General features: G+C 41.9%; 1 pseudogene; it reads left to right on the forward strand.

The window, feature by feature from the left end:
- The first annotated feature begins 529 nt into the window (after window positions 1-529).
- Window positions 530-9,841, forward strand: LOC117066061 (annotated as a pseudogene).
- The last annotated feature ends 10,067 nt before the right edge of the window (window positions 9,842-19,908 follow it).

Below are 19,908 nucleotides of genomic sequence, written 5' to 3' on the forward strand. Positions count from 1 at the left end.
CTCAGCTCACTGCAAGCTCCGCCTCCCGGGTTTACCCCATTCTCCTGCCTCAGCTTCCTGAGTAGCTGGGAGTACAGGTGCCCGCTATCTCGCCCGGCTAGTTTTTTGTGTTTTTTTAGTAGAGATGGGGTTTCACCGCGTTAGTCAGGATGGTCTCGATCTCCTGACCTCGTGATCCAACCATCTCGGCCTCCCAAAGAGCTGGGATTACAGGCTTGAGCCACCGCGCCCGGCCAGGGTGCTTTTCTTTCTGCAAGTTCAGGTTTGTTTGCTGAAGCACGCACTCACACTCAAACACATGCATCATGATTTTGTGGTCATACCTCAAGACCCACACCAATGAATCTGAATCAACTCTTGGAATAGACCTAGTGTCTTTTTCTGGATATTAGTTCCCAACATATTCTGAGTTTTCAGTAATAACACCCACGGTGGCAGTATCAGAGACAGAAGTGAGCTGAATTCAAGTTTGGGACAGAATGTGATTACTCTCAAATCCAGTTATTAACCACCTTTCAGAAAATAGAGGATGACTGTTCCCATGGCAACAGTAACCTTAAAGAAAGAGATCACTCAGCAGCCTGATGTTTTTAGCAAGCTCCACACTGACTCAACCTGCGGGTAAAGGGAACCAAGAACCAAAGTCAAATGTAGCCTCTGTGGCAGGGTTTTTTTCCTTTTTACTCCGACAGTGCTTCCTTTTCCCCATAATTCTTCAAAAGAAATCAGTCTGGTGCTATCTTCCCTGTCTTCCAGCCTCTCCCAGGCCCGTTTCCCAACATCCTGGTGTGTGCATATGTGTTTCTATATCTGTTCGTATTCTGTCTGCCTTACTCATCTCTATGTCAATCTAGATTCATGTCCTTCATAGCTGTTAATGAATCATTCAAGGTGTACTTTTAACTCAGAATTGAATAATCCACCAGAATAAAAAAGATTCCACTATTAAACATCTTTTGAGCAGGGCTTTTGGATTGCTTGTTAGGCAGAAGTCAAATTTTCTTACTGTTCTTTTCTTTCTTTTGTTATGGAAATATTTCTCACGAGTGAACACTTCTGATTTGGATTGGTACTAGTGCATGTCTCATTGTTGTGTCTTTACTTGTGAGTGAACATTCTGAGCTGCCTGCCTGCAGATTCCAGTGACAAATGCCATGTTATTTTTAGTACCCTCAGTCACACTGAATAAATCCAATCTTATTTACAGAATACATAAGGCTGAACTCATGGTTTGCTTTATGCTTTTAATGTCACAAGTAGACAATGATATGAACAGTTGCACACTCAGCATATGTGGACACAGTTTCCTTGTTGAATCAAACAGATTTACTAATAGAATGGATCTGATGTGTTAGAGGTTTGCCTAACAGACATTGGTAAATACCCATAAATGATTGCTTGTGGCATTACTTTTACCTAGAAAATGTTAATTCTTCGACAACTACAGTGAATCATGAGTTTTTCTTGAAACTGCGTTCACTTTAAAGTAGACATGTACAAATGAAATGTGCATGAAATCTCTCCCTTTCCCCGTCCTCTCACAGAATGCATGTAGTCCAGAAACACTTAGGCCAGGTAAAGAACAAGGATCTTGAATTTAACTATTCAGGCCTTAGTTTATTCTTGACCATGGAAGTAGGAGGGAGAGCATGAAGCCATGATCTTGAGTCAGCTGAGAGATAAGGACATGCCATGTCTCCCTTCATGAGAGATACTTCCTCCACTATATGCTCTCCACTATACACTTCCTCCACTATACACCCTTATAGCTTTTACTCAAAGACAAGGCTGATTTTTTTTTTTTTGAAATGGAGTCTCACTTTGTCACCCAGGCTGGAGTGCAATGGTGCCATCTCAGCTCACTGCAGCCTCCACCTCCTGGGTTTAAGTGATTCTCCTGCCTCAGTCTCCTGAGTAGCTGGAATTACAGGTGCCCACCACCATGCCCAGCTAATTTTTGTATTTTTAGTAGAGACAGTGTTTCACCATGTTGGCCAAGCTGGTCTTGAACTTCTGACCTCAAGTGATTCACCTGCTTTGGCCTCCCAGAGTACTGGTATCACAGATGTGAGCCATTGCAGACACTATCTCTAGCCAAGGCTGAAGTTTTAAATAGAACTGGGTTGAGTCTTAAATAATGAAATAAATCTATCTTCATGACAGTATGTGACTGAAAAGTTATGAGATAGTCTAAGATATGATTTCAGGAGCTTCTCATCCCATGGGAGATGGGAGCTTGAGAGGATTGTTGGTCAAATTTACTGGAAATAGAACTGTATCATGTTCAAGTCTAGCATGGAGACTCTGCACTAACCTCCTTTCATCTCTTTGTCTGGGTCCGCCTTCCCTCACCCGAAAAATCTCTTAGTAGCACGTCTAGTTATTTCATCTTGGTCTTTCAACCATGAAGGACTTGAGGGACTCCAGTCCATGGAAACACTGAGATTAAGCACTGTTGATGAGATAACAGACCCGAGTTCTGAAAAACAAACATCAATTTATTAAACTTGCCAGTCAAGTGAGCCCTGCATTTGGGAACGGTTTCCCCCAGATATGCTTGAGCAGAGCTAATATGTGTTACTAGGAACACACAGATGGTTCTGATTAACAGAAGTGGTGACAAGGAAACTGATGGTCTTCTAGACCAAGACAGAGCTGCTTTAACACACTCAGCATTCCATCTGTCTTAGGTTAAAGCTGGTTTATTTTGGCTTTGCAGGTCCTGATATGATTTCAAACAGCAAAGTTTCTCGAGGGGGGTGATTCTAAGGCATAAGGCTCTTCAGTATGATGTCCTTGATGTTGATTTGATTTAAAGACATGATAGGTTAAGGCTGTGTCCTTGATGCTTGCTAGCAGAAGCCCTTAACAGTTTCACAGCATGACAACTGTATGTGAAAGAGGCAGGACATGCAGGGGAGGTGGGGGAAGCCTGGCTAGAGATGGTGGCAGGCAGCAGAGAAAAACATGTTGTAAAGAGATCCTGGACCACAGCCACATAAATGTGCTTGTGCAAAAGAATGGAGAGGGGAATGCTTGCCCTTGCCTGAAGGCAGGGCGGACATTGAGTCTCCACTGCATCCCCCAAGCTTTGCATGGTACCTGGCACAGGACAAATGCTCTCTAAGTATTTGTTGAATGAATGAATGAATGATTGATAGGAAGATAGGGAAAACAGTCCAACAGGAGAACAATTTAAGACAGTAGAGGGTTCAAGGCCTGAGGCTGTGGCTGGGAGAAGATGATAAGAGCTTAGGTTCCCTGGCCTGGGTCATTTCTGAGACACAGACTTCACAGTCCATTGCCCCTAATACATTCACACCAAGTGGTAACTGCTATCAGGGTGAACTTTGCTCTCACAGAGGAGTTGTAGGGAGGGGTGAGGAGTGGAGAGGAGAAATCACCGGACTCTAGGTTCCTGAAGGAGTCGATGGAAAATGAGTGAAAACAAGTACCCCTGTCTTTTTTAAACCACTGTACGCTTAACTTGCTGCAGGTACTCTGCTAGACCCTTCCGACACTCTCTAGTCCTTATAGCAAGCCTCTGCAGTTACAGTAGTGAAACCAGTATTACCAACCAATGAGGGAGGGAGCTGTGACTTCCCTAGGCTCGCATAGATGACAGGGACAGGCTGATGTCATAGCCCAGTCTCCCATTCTGTCTTGCTCTTTGAGACCCTTGATGCCACTCTTACCTGAAGTCCACAGGCAAGGTGGGATCCAGAGAGCCAAGCTGGGATCCAGAGAACCCTTTGGCCAGGCTGCCCTGAGCATGACGTTAGGTAAAGAGGATGAGGCTGGCCTTCCCGACGTTGGTGCCCACCAGGTCAGAGGTCTGCCGTTCCAGGGTGCTGGCTGCTTCTCTTACAGGGTGGAACACAGAGTGAGTGCAAGCCCAAGGAACCAAGAACTTCAGTTCTTCATTCTTTTCTTGCTTTACAAAAAAATTTAGTGGAACTTGAAAGCCTGATTGTAAAGTTGACTAAATGAGAATTCCGCTAAGGTAATTTTGAAAAGGAAGAATACTTCACAAGGAATGCGGGGACTCTTTTGGCTTATCTCCTTACCTCAGATATAGAAAATCCATAAAGCTAGAGAATGAAACAATAGTGGCACATTTTTAGGTGGCAGTTCGGTATATTTATCAAAACTGACAATAAATAATTTTATTTTTAAGAACTATTCTTGAGAAAAACTAAAAATTCATATATAGATCTATGTATTAGGGTGTTCATTGCAGCCTTGTTTGTAAGAGTTTAAATGTGGAAATGTTCCAGATTTACATCAGTACAGTAGAGCTTAAATTAATTAGGATATGATCATACCATAAATACCATGGAACCATTAAAAGAAATTAAGCGGAGTCAAATATGCTGACTTGAAAGGACCTGAAATATATTGGGAATGAAGGAATGAAAAAAGCAAGTCACAAAACAATATTATGTAATTATGTTACAAACACATTGGAATGTATTTGGAAGGATGCACACAAACAATTTTTAGTGACAAACTTTGCAATTAGAGAAACAGTCAAGGGATGGTCTTACCTTTTTGATATACTTCCGTGTGGTTTTCCTCTTTTATAAAGAGCATATTCATGTGTTAATTGTGTATTAATAAAATGATAATGTGGGGAAACAGAGCCTGGATATTTGGGAAACGAGAAAGACAAGACAAATTAAAGATAATTTCAGGTTTAATCCTACAGGTGAGTTGACATGAAATTTAATGGACTAGATAGAACCCATGGCTATCACTGGTATGGGCTGCTTATTTGAAGGCAGAATATCTTTGAGCCCTAGTTACAGCCAAATTTTTGTGGCCAAAGAGATCATAGTGCCCTGAAGTATTCTGGGAGTGGTTAAGAATAGGTTTATTGCAGCCAAATTAAATGGGGTCTTAGTGGCTTTGATCGTAGCAGTTAGTACATGAAGAAAGGAAAAAAAGCAATAGGCTGAAATTGCTCCAGCAGAAGTAAGGAAGGGAGTATCCCCTGGAAAAGCATCAGGAAGCTGTGCAGCACTGCAGGTGGGTAAGAGGAGAGAGCTACTTGTCATAGCTGCAATTAATATAAGATCATTCTCTTATCCAGCAGAAACATGAGTTAGATGCCTTTTAAGAAAATTAAATGATGACTTAATTACCTCGTAAAAATTATGAATATGATAGAAGTATGAAGCCTAAAAAGAAACATTTCTTCTTCATTCCTGTTTCTAATTCTATACTTGTTCCCATTAATCACTACTGTTAGAGTTTGGTGTGAATTCTTCCAGAGCATTTAGGCTTATACATATGTACACAAACACACATAGAAGCACACTCACACACAATGACACATGTGCAAAATTAAAAAAAAAAACCTAAATATTTTCCTAATGTATTCTCATTCTGAGCCTCAACAGCAGGCTGTGCCCACAGAACTGGCTCACCAAATTTTGGAGTTATTCTTTGCGTTTCTTTATGGAATGCTCTGTGGCTGCTCTGGAGACAATAACTCTTCCTGAGTGTTTTCACCAGAACACTTGGGAAAGCAATGCAGGGTGGTTGTGTCACTGAGGGGGCAGATGTTGATTTGGATTTAGAAGAAACGGGATTCAGGAGTCTTAGATTTGGGTGATTTGTAGTGCAGTGAGTTTAAGAATTTTAACTCCAGAAATATGGATTTGAACACGGGTTTTCGCACTATCTCTATAAGCATAGGAAAATTACTTAACCGTTTAGAACCTGTTACCTGGCTTATAAAGTGAGAGTGCAATGGTGCCTATCTTATTGCAAGGGGGTTCTGAGGACTAAAGAGGCAATGCCTACAAAATGTTTATCACCTTGCAAAGCATGTACTGAATAATCAATAAAGTAGGCTGCATTTATTTCATTTTATTCCTGTTCCAGGTCACTTTTAGATCACTTTTGAACACTTAGAGTCCTCTTCTAGTCCTTCTAAAAACTCCTTTTCCAAAGGCTTGACTTGCTTGCCTTTGTTTTCTGATCTAATATTTATGCACATTTTCTACTTTTAATCTATCATGTTTGCTTCAATATGCCAAGACTCCCACATGGTGTTTTGAAAATGAACCAAGAAGTTGGGCATGGTGGCTCACGCCTGTAATACCAGCACTTCAGGAGTCCGAGGTGGGCGGATCACGAGGTCAAGAGATGGAGACCATCTGGCCAACATAGTGAAACCCCGTCTCTACTTAAAATACAAAATCATTAACTGGACATGGTGGCATGTGCCTGTAATCCCAGCTACTCAGGAGGCTGAGGCAGGAGAATCGCTTGGACCCAGGATGTGGAGGTTGCGGTGAGCCAAGATTGCTCCACTGCACTCCAGCCAGCCTGGGTGACAGGGTGAGACTCAGTTTCAAAAAAGAAAATGAACCAAGAACAAACCAAAAGTGCTTCACACACAACTTCTTGGACTTTCCTTAAATTGAGTTATAGTTGATCATTTCTTGTATTTTAAACAACTTTATTTCTTGGTTGATTTAGTGGTACAATTTTCCAAATTCATATTTGGTTTTTGACCTCAAGGGCTGAAGAGTCTCCTTGCTTTTGGCCTTGTGGAAATTTAGCTGTTTTCGTGCTTCTTGTCACTAGCTGACTCTTGACTCTATCAGTCCATATAGAATAGTCATAAATTAATCTGATGTTAGATTAAGTCTTAGTTGCACATCTAAGTGTTCTGTCCATTTATCTATTTAGTCAATAAATCTTTATGAGTGTCCCTGAGTGTCAGGAATTTTACTATGTTTCAGGGATAGGCTGGTAATAGAGACAGCCCCTTCTTTCATGAAATGCAGAGTCCAGCAAGGCCCATACACATTAAGTAATGAATTACTAATGCGGTGGTGCTCTGCTGGGTGATATGCTGTGAGAGGGACCCAGGCAGGGCTCCCTGAGGGAAGTGATACTGATTGGAGATATGAAAGAGGAATGAATAAAGTGAGAAGTAGAAGAATATTCTATCCAAAAGCAACTGTATATTCAAAGACCCAGACATAAGAGAAGTCTTGCAGTATTTGAAGAACTGAAATAAAAGTAATGATTGGAGTGGAGAGAGGGAGGGTATTGAGAGCTGAGGTGGGACTGAAGCCATATGAGGGATTTATTCCTTCCAGGAGTTTCTCTGACTGGTTTCTGATAACAAGTGGTTATATAGTCTAGACTGTTGCTGAGTTCGTAATGATGACAACATGTTTGAACCTCCCTGAACACAGCAGCATTTTATTACTCTTTGGTGACTAATGAAATTTTGTCTCTGGTGAAGTAATTGGATTCTTAGCATGACACATTTTAATTCAAGTCAAGAAGACAGAAATATAAAAGACTAGTGAGTGATTGCCTCGAGTTTATATAGAAATAGAAAGGACTTGGAACTAGAGAGTCTTTGTTTTGAACGGTCTTTCTGGACTTTTCTTTGTTAGTGTTTGTCTTTTGTCTACTTTTTGTCTTCTTAAACTTTGTCTACATGTAGTCAAACGGAATGGACAAAGCAAAAACAAAACAACAATAGATTCTGCTTCAGAGCTGCAAAGCTCCAGGCAACTTCGATGCTTCACAGTTAAAATTTTCCTTTCAGTAGCTGCAGTTGCAATCGTCTCTAGCATCAGCAAAGAGGTGGTAAGAGCATCATGTTTCCGAGATCCAACTTGTAAGGCATGTGGGAATGGGATACTACCTAAGAAGGAATTCTAGTCTTTCATTCTATATAGAGTTAAAAAGACTTATCTTTTAGCTAAAACCCCTGACTGTTTAGAATAATATGATTTAGGATAATCAATAAATATACTTATAGACATATAATACTATATAGAATATCTGATATAAATGTTTAATTCATTCTTAGTAGTATGTATAGAATTTCACCTATGGCTCTGTCTTGTCTTACTCAAAAAGCAGAACAATTTCTTTCTTAGAAAGAAAGCTACCAGTTCCCAGATGCCCACTCCTATTCTTTTTAAGGAATCATAATTTGTTCTCCTTCGAGCCCAGATTTCTCAGTGAATTCTCCAGTATGCTCACAGCTCTCCCTCCAGATATTTTGAGAGCTTGGAGTCATAGTCCTGCATTTTTAAGGAAGCTGTGAAAACCCACATGAGCTCTCCTTTTCCAGCCGTAGAAAAAACTAAATAGTGTCCAACACCACTGTTGGTTGAGAGTCCTTTGGATCTAAGTTTTCTTCTTCTGTATTCTGCTGGATTCTCATGAAAAACCAATTTGAGATAATAGCAGAAAATAAAAGACAATGGCAGAAGGATTTTCAATGTTAAGAACTGACCTATGACAAAACTGGCCATTTTACATCTTTGTCATATTTACAGGTTTACTTTTCTAATATTTATACTTTGGATTTGCGGGGCTGGAGGGGCGGTAAGGTAGCCATAGCCACGACGATTTGTGCAATGATGGAAAACTAATAAAGATGTGAATTTTGTTGAAGAAAGATTCTCAAATCACAATATATTCTTGGCAATGCAGAAGAGTATTCTCCTGGGAATAGAGGGAGTGTCCAGATAAGTCAGAATGAAAATGAGCGGGGAAGATGGGTAAATTTCCCAACTCTGGAATTTGTGGCAGAGAGAGCAAATAACTGCGGCTCTCCTGGCGCCTGGGCTCGCACCACGTCGGGGCCCAAGCAGGCGAAACCCCAGCGGATCACCTCGAAGGAGGACCTGGGCAAGCAGCAGCCGCAGCAGCTGACCCCGGAATTTGTAGACGTGGCCCCCAGGGCATCGGCGGCGGGGGAGCTTGGTGTTCAGTGGGAGAAGACGCAAGTCTGTGAGAAATGCTGTGCAAGTTCTTTAGCGCCTCTGAGTTGTTGGAACATAAGAAAAATTGCACTAAAAATCCACCTGTCTTCATCATGAATGATGGCGAGGGTCCAGTGCCTTCAGAAGACATCTCTGGAGCTGTACTGAGCCACCAGCCACCCAGTCCAAGCAGTGAGGATGTTCACAGGGAGAATGGGGGCAGCTCAGGGGACATGAAGGAGAAGCTGGTGCAGAATCTGTGATGTATCTAAAGACAAATACGGCCCTGCCACCCACCCCCCAGTACATAAGATATTTACCCAAAGGCAAAGTGGCCAACACTGACGTGTCCTTGCAGGCGCTACGGGGCACCAAGGTGGCCATGAATCAGTGGAGCGCAGATGCCCTGCCTGCCCCTGTGCCTGGCGCCAACAGCATCCTCGAGCCGATACAGTGTCTGCAGCAGCAGAGGCAGCTACAGCAGACCCAGCTCACCGAGCAGATCCGCATCCCGGTGAACACGTGAGCCGCTCATGCCTGCACTCCAGCGGGGCGGGGCCGACACCCTGAAGACCTTGGGCAGTCACATGTCCCAGCAGGTTTCTGCAGCTGTGGTTGTGCTCAGCCAGAAAGCTGGAAGCCAAGGTCTGTCTCTGGACACCTTGAAACAAGCCAAGCTACCTCACGCCAACATGCCTTCTGCCACCAGCTCCTTGTCCCCAGGGCTGACGCCCTTTGTTCGGAAGCCGGATGGGACCTGGATGCTCCCAAACGTCATGTCCCGCCTCCCCAATGCTTTACATCCTCAGGCCCTGGGCTCGGTGTTCTTCCAGGGACCTTTCTCCTCTGTGGCACTAGACCTATCCAAGGGAAGGGGAAGCCACCGAACATCTCTGTGGAGGAGGTCAAATCCAAAGATGAGGCGGTCCTCTCCAAGCCCAAGTGTAAGTGCTAAGTGCAAGGTTTTCGGGACTGATAGCTCCTTACAGATCCGCTTCCGCTCCCACACTGGAGAGAGACCCTTCGTGTGCTCTGTCTGTGGTCATCGTTTCGCCACCAAGAAAGACCTCAAGGTGCACTTTCATCCCTAGGTGAAGGCAAACCCCCAGCTGTCGGCTGAGCTCTAGGACAAAGTGGCAACAAGCAATGGCATCCCCTATGTACTCTCTGGACCCCTTCCTGTAGATGAATCAAGTCTCTTTCTAGACAGCATACCTGTCCTTGTAACCCCCTTGGTAGGGCTACCTGAGAATCCCTCTTTGGTGACTAACCCCAAGGACCTCAAGGGTGGCCCCCTGCCAACCAACTTGCAGCCTGGGCCTTCTCTAGAAAGTGAGGGTGGACCCACACATCCTGGGGTGGGACGAAACCATAATTCCCCAAGGACTGGTGGCTTCCAAGGGAATAGGACCATCGACCCCAACAAATGTCTCATTTGCCACCGATTCTTAAGCTGCTAGAGCTCCCTCAAGATGCATTACTGCACCCACAGCGGGGAGAGATTAATCCAGTGTAAGATCTGTGGCCACGCCATTTCTACCAAAGGTAACCTGAAGACACACCTCGGGGTTCACTGAACCAACACATCCATTAAGACACAGCAGTCTTGTCCCATCTGCCAGAACAAGTTTGCCAGTGCCGTGATGCTGCAGTAGCAGATTTGCCTACTCTAAGATGGATGGCTCCCAACCAGGTATCAGTGCAGATGTAGAAAAACCAGGTGCTACTGACAGCATTTCCAAAACCAGTTTCTTCACTTCTTGGAAGAAAACAAGATTGCAGTCAGCTAAGCTAAAGGAGAACTTGTGTGGAAGGAGAAATGCAGACAGAATGAAATCTCTAGAATCTGCTTTTTTTTTGTAAGAACTCATCTCCTGTTTTGTTTTTCTTACTGATATGCAAATGATGTTTATCACGGTTGTGATCACAGCATCAGGCAAGCTTTACAATCAACATTGTTGCTATGTTGCTTTGCAAACAATTGAAAAATAAAAAAAAGTATCAAAACAAATACAGACTTTTTAATTTTTTTAATTTTGGAAAGAAGCTTTGTTACTTGTGACAAACTGTATACACAGAAACTTTGTACAACCTAGAATGACTTTTTTCAAAGACTGTTACCTATTTCAAGGTAGAGCCGTTGGAACTTACTGAGCAACAGTGGAAAAGACAGCTGCATAGCCTAATTGAGAGGAGAGGGGTACACTTCTATGGTAACTGTATGCAGGTCTGCCATCTATTTAGGGACCTGTTTTATATGCCCCAACTCTGTCCTCATTTTATTGTTTGTTTTTTTGAATGTAATAATAATTAAAAAAAAAACCCAAAACTAAGGTTGTAAAATTGCTTCAACTTTAGAACTTTAAGTAGGATGCCTTCAAATGGACTTATGGTAGTCCTTGGGGAGTCAATTCGTGTGTTGCTGCTTATTTAAATACAGTTCAGTTGGAGCCCCGAGAGTGTCAATGTCTTCCTCACACTTCTTAGATGCCTTCCCCTTCCTGAACTCCAGAAGAGGTGGGCACCTGAGCAGGGAATCTCAGATTACTTAATTTAGTTTACCAGTACCTACTTTATTGAAGAACTGGGTTTTCATTCTTGAGAAGAAACTCATGGAAAGGCATGTTTCCTATCACAGGTTCACATACCAATTTTTTTTGTTGTTGTTGAATTTCCATCTACAACTTATGCCAAGTAATTGTGAAGATTTTTTGGTTTTCTTGCTGAATATTTCATGAAGGCTATGAAGTTGGAACAGGCAAGTCCTGGGTGTGAAATCTTTAACTGATCTACCTCATTTATTTTTTATTTTTTGTAGACATAGAATCTGTTTTCCTATTATTTTACACTAAAATATTCCCAGGCCCTGTCTAAAACGAAGAGTTGATGTATTGGTGGGAAGAGCTGAACGTTCAACATGTTTTTGTGATGCTTTTTTTCCCCCGCAATTTCCTTTTGTACATGTAATATTGAGCAAATGAAACATTGCTCTTGGTTTAATAAGAAAGAAGAAAGAAAGACTCTAACTTCTGGGAGAAAAGTCTTTCCCTCTATCTGGAAGGCCCTAGATGAAATGTGGATCCAAGACTATTGGCCAAAGTATCATCTTTTCATTGTTGCACCTGACTTTAGGATTCCCTCCACTCACTTTTTTTTGGCAAGTTGTGCCTTTCCTTCTAGAATTGTAAGTGAGTACAATAATAGTACCTGTTCACACTGTGAAGTGGATATTGTTACAGAAAACACACCAGTGGCTTTCTCAATGTTGAGCTAATGTCTTGTGAACGTATAATCTGTGGAGAAACCCTGTAGTTGTACCTGCTGATGTTGTCTGTTGGTAAATAAATTTTGAATTTTTTTCTCCCCAAAAATGAAAATGAGTGGGAAGAGAACCAAATAGTTAAGAACATGGTCATCAAGAGTGTAGATTTTGGTGAGAGAACAAAGGAAGAGTTAGAAATAAGGTGTGAGAAATGATCATAGTAACTGGCTAGGAAGAAAGCCAACTTTGTTTGAATTTAAAGCGGACCAGAGGGGCAAATGATGTGAAAAGCAGTGTGACTGATGATATCTAGTAGGTAGCAGATGCTGGTGGAGGGTAGACTGCACAGACAGGAAGGGCCTTCGTATAAAGTAAAAATGATTCATCATTAATAATGACTAATGGTTTTTTTTTTTTTTTAAGTATAGGTGTTGTGGTGAAGGGACAAGCACAGGAGAAAGTATATGGTTATTTAATTATCTTTCCAAATGTTGGAAACACACATATAGCCTTTATAAGATACAGTATTTTGTGAGTTAGATAAAGAGTTTGTGCATGGATACTGTAGTGCCTACGAGGGCACCTTCTTCTTAGGTTCAATGAAATATTTAGACTCACATCATGACCACAGGCCCCCTTGGCCCCAGTCTGCTTGAAATGCTATAGGACAAGAACTACATAATGTCAGAGCATAATGTCAGGTCACAGTGTCAGGTGCTCCTCTGCTGTGGGAGTCCTTGCAGCAGTCTTTACCACCATCCTCACAATTGTTCAGGAGTCATTCTCTGTGGCCCTGATTTAGAAGACTCATGCCCCACAACAGCCAATACCTCTTATAACAACTCCCATCCAGTGTTTATGGTTCATTTATAGTTCTGCCCAGTCCAGATGCAAGTTACCAATAAAGAGTCATTGTCATCATGAGTAACGTGCCAGACAACAGAGTTGATATCATTTTTATAAGGTTAGTTAGGGGACAGAGGGAGAAAGTTAACTGAAATTCCCAAGTAGAAATAAAAATGGTTAGCCCTTTACCTGCAGATATCTAAAAAGACTCGTGTACCTGTGCAACTATAAGACTGCTAATGCCTCCCTGTGCTGTGCTATCCCAGCCCATACATCTTGGTAATTAATATGGTTTGGCTGTGTCCCCACCCAAATCTCATCTTGAATTATAACTTCCATAATTCCCACATGTCATGGGAGGGACCTGGTGGGAGGTAACTGAATCATGGGGGTGGGAAGGTCTTTGCCATGCTATTTTCCTGATAGTGAATAAATCTCAAAAGATCTGATGGTTTTATAAAGGGGAGTTCCCCTGCGCACACTCCCTTGCCTGCCTCCATGTAAGACTTGACTTTGCTCCTCATTCTTCATTCACCTTCTGCCATGATTGTGAGGCCTCCCCAGCTATGTGGAACTGTGAGTCAATTAAACCTCTTTCCTTTATTAATCACCCAGTCTTGGATATGTCCTTATTAGCAGTGTGAGAACAGTGATCAATCATGATCTGCTGAATGGATATGGGCGACATGATGTAAATCGAGAAATGTGAGTTATCTGACACTGAAGGGCTGAAATAGACAGTTCAGATGACCCAAACCATGCTTCAAACTCCCCATAACGGCTGTGTAGCCAGGCTATATTTTCATTTGTTAGTCCTCACAAACACCTGTAAAGTTGGTGTCGAAGCTGTCAGTTTTAGCCCTTTAGTTTCTGATAACTCACATTTCTCAGTTTACATCATATCACCCATATACACTCAGCAAATAGTAATTGATCACCAAAAACAAAAAACAAAAAACCCCAGCTAATTTGGGAAATATGGAATGTAGAGAACCAGGGATGTAGAGAACGATGCAGGGAGGGAAGGCAGCTAAGGTAGGTGTGCTACCAAACCAGCTACCACAGCGGGAAACTGGAGCTCATCCTGGGGTGACTGTGGGGAACAGTGCAAACCCCCACCTCAGGATGATCCCAGCCAAAGGGCAAGGGAGCCAGGACATCTACACACCAATGCCCTAGAGCCATTGGGTGAGGGCTGCTCCCAAAAAGTGCTAACTCCCTGGTACTTTGGCCTGCTGCACAGGGGCAGAGCAGGCTTCTGGAAAAAATAAATTCCTGAAGCAGGAAATATAGATATGGCACCGGGGAGTCACTTGAGCACATTGAATGATCCCAGGGTTGTGGGCAGGACATGGACAGCATCTGTTACAGCAGCCTTGCATTTTAGGTCTGGAAATGCTATGACAAAGCAACTCTTTTCCTCCATTGATGAAGTCCCTCCACAAAGTCTCCACAGGTTTTTAATTGAGATATGAGCATGAAACAATCTGATAGAGAAGAAACAGTACAGCAAAGTGATTAGAAGCTCTCAGGAGTTCCACTGCTTGGGTTTAAATCCCATCTCTGCTGCTTGGATAGCTTAGTTGTGTAATTTAGGCAAGGTCCGGAGCCTCTTTGTGCCTCAGTCTTCTCATTTGTGGAATTGGGACAATAAGGTTGTTGTGAGAATTGAATTACATGATATGAGTGAAAGATGTAGATAGAACAGATTGTTGGAGTCAGAGATGAATAACTAAGAGTTTTCGCCTTCATAGAGGTTAAACTTTTTTTTTTTTTTTTGAGATGGAGTTTTGTTCTTGTTGCCCAGGCTAGACTTCCATGACGCTATCTCGGCTCATCACAACCTCCGCCTCCCGGGTTCAAGTGATTCTCATGCCTCAGCCTCCCAAGTAGCTTGGATTGCAGGCATGCACCATCACTCCTGGCTAATTTAGTATTTTTAATAGGGACAGGGTTTTACCATGTTGGTCGGGTTGGTCTGGAACTCCTGACCTTAGGTGTTCCACTTGCCTTGCCTGCCAAAGTGCTGGGATTACAGGCATAAGCCGCTGCACCCGGTGAGTTTAAATCTTGATGGGGAAGATACTTAAGCAAACAGATCATCTTAATATAACAGAATCAAATTTGAGATTGCGACAGGCACAACGTCTGTGGGAGCCCAGAGAAGATGCATTTAACACACTCTGAGAAATCATAATGGCTTCCGGGGAGAGAACATGACTAAACTCCCAGACAGGAGGGGCTGCATGAAGAGAGAAGTGCTAGGCACAGGGAAGAGCACTCCAGGTAAAGCAATGTGAGCCTCACTCACCTTTTTCCTTTTTTATAAAATTTAATTTAATTTTAAGTTCAGGGATACATGTGCAGGCCGTGCAGGTTTGTTACATAGGTAAACGTGTGCCATGGTGGTTTGCTGCACCTGTCAACCCATCACCTAGGTATTAAACCTTACATGCATTAACTATTTATTCTGATGCTCTCCCTCCCCCCACCCCCCAAAAGGCCCCAGTGTGTGATGTTCCCCTCCCTGTGTCCAAGTGTTCTCATTGTTCAGCTCCCATTTCTAAGTGAGAACATGTGGTGTTTGGTTTTCTGTTCCTGTGTTAATTTGCTGAGGATAATGATTTCCAGCTCTGTCCATGCCCCTGCAAAAGACATGATCTCATTCCTTCTTATGGCTGCACAGTATATGTACCACAATTTCTTTATCTAGTCTATCATTGATAGGCATTTGGGTTGATTTCATGTCTTTGCTATTGTGAATAGAGATGCAATGAACATACGTGTGCATGTATCTTTTTTTTTTTCATTTAAATTGTATTGGATGAAGTGATGCAAGAGCGAGTTTAGGCAATTGCTTCAAAAGCTTTACCACTCTGAGGCTGAGGAGTGGAGTGTGAGATGGAGGGCTAGGTAGTGGAGGGTGGAGTGGGCATAGGGCTGAGCCCTGGTGGTCTTAGCACTTCCTTTAACAATCTGCATGACTGTAGGCAAGTCCTTCACCTTCTCTAAGCCCTTGGCTCCCACTTGAGCAAAGAGGGGCTTCGGGTAGCTGGGTCGTGATCAGGGCTTATAGCCCTGTCTAAGCACCCACCTTCAGAAGGGTGCTTCAGCTTTGTGGGTAGGTGGTTATGCACGCTGCTATGGCCTGTGATTTAGAGGGTTTTGACAAGTGTGGAGAAGTGTCTGCTCCCCTCTCATGCTTCCCATCTGGAGTTCTCAGTTCTTTGCCAAATTTCCTCCAGCTCTTTGGCACAGAGGCCTGGTCTCAGAGCAGGCTGTGCCTTGGAATTTGGCTTTTTAGGGGCGTGTTCTCTAGTTCAGGCCTGTTGAGGTTGTCTTGTTTTCCTGGTCTCCATCAGTGCCTGCTGGGATTTGGCAGGCCGACCCCCAGCCCAGACTATGGACAGAAGGCAAGGGAAGCCCCTCACTGGGCTGCACCGATGCATGGCAGGACCACCCTATCCACGTCTTGGGTTTCAGATGTGGTCTTTCATGCGTGATTTAGTATCAGAACTAGGCTTTTGGTGTTTGGAAGACAGCACATTCTCCAAGGCATCACATCAGAGATGAAACTCTCACCTCTATGTTTTCTTTTTTTTTCTTTTTTAAATTTTTTACAGAAATGAGGTCTCACCATGTTGCCCAGGCTGGTCTCCAACTCCCGGGCTCAAATAACCCTGTCACTTTGAACCCTTAAAGTGCTGGGCTTATAGGCGTGAACCATGGTGCCTGACCACCTCCACGATTTCTTTACACTGGGATTGCTAGTTGGTTAAGGTTGACATTTAAGAGGTTGGATGTTAATATCGTTGCTCTTCCATCCAAGAAGACAAATATAGAAAAATGAGTTTCCATATATTAATTGGTCAGGTGATTGTGTCAAACCCCTCAGAAGTCACCTGGTTTTCCCATAGCAGCTGGTGTTCTAAGTCATTTGCAAAAAAGCCATATAGTCTAGTCAGATCATTTCTCTCTTCAGTCATTTATCTCCATCATCTTGTAGAGAAGGACTGAAATTATTTATCAGTTGAGTCTTAACTATCAGTTAAAGTCAGGTTCAATTGTTGACATTAGTAAAATTAAAATAATTGTAGCTTAAACAAAGTAGGTATTTTCTCTTTAATTTCTCTTTTGTATTTCTTTCTCACTTTAATGTCACCATGTAGGAAGTCCAGGTGGTTTGGTTACTTTATATCATTGCAGATCCCAAGTTCCTTCTACCTTGTTGCTCTGCTGTGTACCTTGTAGTCCAAGATGGCTGCTCCTGCTCCTGCCATCATGTCCACATTCTAGCTAGTCGTAAGAAGAAAGGAGTAAAGAAGGGCATGGTACCTCCCAAAGGCCTTTCCTGGAGGCTGCATATGCTTCTTTCTTTAGAATGTTATTGGATAAAACTCAGTGATATAGTCATACCTACCCATAATAAGGGCTGGGAAATGTCGTCTTTTTTCCTGGTAATATGACCAGCTAAAAGTTGAGCATTCTGTTATTAAAAGAAGAAAGGGAGAGGACATATAAGGGGACAATTGGCAGTTTCTACCAAAAACTAGATTTGACTCTTGACAGTGTTGTGTGATCTTGGGCACAAAATTAGAATTATTTGAGCCTCAGTTTTCTTATCTGGAAAACCATTATAATGTTACTTACCTCACTGAGTTTTTGCAAGAATAATACAAAAATTAAATAAGGTAATGTTTGTGAAAATGCTCTGTAAACTTCAGAAAGCACAGTACAAGATATTATTAGACAATAATTTGTTTTCACATTTTCTTAAGCAACTTCTCATTATGAAAACAGACAAAAGGAGGGGCACAGCAGGTATATTTTGAATGGAATAAAAGTCACTTTGGAAACAAAAGCCAATCTAGGGGCAAACATGGACCTTCACCTTGTGAAATCAGGCAGAAAAGTCTCAAAAGCAAATGTTCAAATGTGAGTTTCCCAATTGTAATTGGAAAGATGACGTACTCCACTAAAAAGGGTTTTCCTTTGGTATTTCAGCCTTATTAGCCTTGGCTCAAACCTACGACAGGAGAGGCACTCATAACCAACAAGTGGCAAAGAAATCTTCAAAGAGTTTCTATATCAGGAGGGCTTTATTTGAGTCACGGGAAAGGGTCTTTAAAAAGCCGAAAACCATTTGTCTGTTTTGCCTAATAAGAAAATACTTTACAGCATGTGATGTAGTGCTCCGGGAAAAGAATCAGCACTTTTTCCCTCTAGATTTTAATGAGAACTGACGTACTAGGAATGGGTCTCAGTAAATATCGCATATAATTATTTATTAGATTTGTAAATACCTCCTACTACTGAAGCCTTCAGGCATATGGACAAAGGTGGAATATCAGGCGGCAAATACATCCAGACTCAGCAAACACAATTGCGAGGTCATCCTATTAAGTCTCCAATAGAAACATGGGCTATCCATGGGGCCAGAAGCAAACACTTTGTGGAGCAAAATGACCAGATTAGGAGGTGATGACCCTTTCTTTGGGACTGGTCTGGAGTGTGGTTGCCAGAGGGAGGGGGCCCTCTTAACTCTTTGTGTCAATGGTGTGTGGGGCTTTGCAATACTGGCCATTGAGATCACAGTCCAACTCGCAGAGAGCTGACTCCATCACCCAGAGACCCAGGGAATCACTTGAAATCAGTTTTCTTTCATGTGGAAGGAGCAGGAAGCGGTGATACAAACCATCTTCTTTGATTTTCTTGTTATATAGAAATAGCCATACTAATGAAGAGGTGCTTAACATGAATCTTGAACCAGGCATATTTGGATATAAATCCAGATTCTGCTAGTTAATACCTACGTGTTCTGAAGTAAATTACCTGCATTTATGAATTTTGCAGAGTTATTTTGAGAATAATATGCGAGTAATTCACACATAGTAGAGACTCAATAAATGCATCTGATAGCTAGCTGAGGTATATCATAGAGAAGAAGGTTAAATACAGACAACTTATAGTCCTTTCTCTGTCCAGTGAAGCAAATAGGGCCTTATACCAAGTCTGACAATGCTACTGAATTTTGAATTTTGAAGGCACTATAAAAAAATTTGTTCAAAGCATCCCAACTCACCTAAAAAGGTAGGTTTATGAACCAAAGCATTCTCTATGGGAAGAATATCCTTCTGGTTCAATTGCTTCACTTTCCCTTATCTCCTTCACCTTCAATTTTGGATACTTTATGGAATCCCAGAAATGAATGGTCTGGGAAGGTTGTCTAGAAATGTTTTATCTTTAGGAAGAACTGCAAGCAAACCACGTTAAGGAGTTAAGAATACAGCCAAATATTTAATTGCCCAGTGAGGTGCCTAGACACCATAGTATGTCCAGGAGATTCACTCCACCCTGTGGTAACTTTGCTGTTCAATTCAGGGAATTATTCTTCATATATAACTTCAATTCCTTATGGTGTAATTTAAGGCACTTAAAAAATGCTCTCATTTGACATATATTCATTGAAAACCTTCTCCGTTCTTGACACTGCCAAATTGCTGAGACATATATTTGGCCCTTAACTGAAAAAAAAATATCACTGGTATTCCATTAGAAATGAGGCCCTTCTTATACTTGAAGAAAACTCATTATTTCTTTTCAATCTTAACTATTCTCTACTTAAAATTTTAAGAATCAATTAATACTTTTAGTCTTCACATCTAGGTATTTAGTCCTACCTGAACCCTATCTAATTTCTCCATCTTTCTCTTTCTCTCTCTTTTGTAGAAACAAAAACTGCCAATTCTTTGAACGAAAAAAGTTATTTATTTTTCTATTTTTGGCCACCAAATGCTCCCATAAAGAGACCAGATTGTTTTCTATGGAAATGTATTATAAGACCAATATTTAAATGGAAAAAAACTGAATTAAGAAGCTATAATTCAGTTGGGAAATTCAAATAAACTCATAAAACGCAACGGCTGGATTGAATTAGTCCCTTGATGGTCAATTCACTAACCACAAAAAATATGAAATGAAAAATCATTTTTTCCAATAGTTTGAAACAAAACTTAAAAAATTTTAAAGTCCCCAATCAGTGAGGAGAAC

The sequence above is a fragment of the Trachypithecus francoisi genome, unplaced genomic scaffold (assembly GCF_009764315.1).
Source record: "Trachypithecus francoisi isolate TF-2019V2 unplaced genomic scaffold, Tfra_2.0 Lachesis_group2, whole genome shotgun sequence".
In the NCBI taxonomy this organism is placed as follows: domain Eukaryota; kingdom Metazoa; phylum Chordata; class Mammalia; order Primates; family Cercopithecidae; genus Trachypithecus; species Trachypithecus francoisi.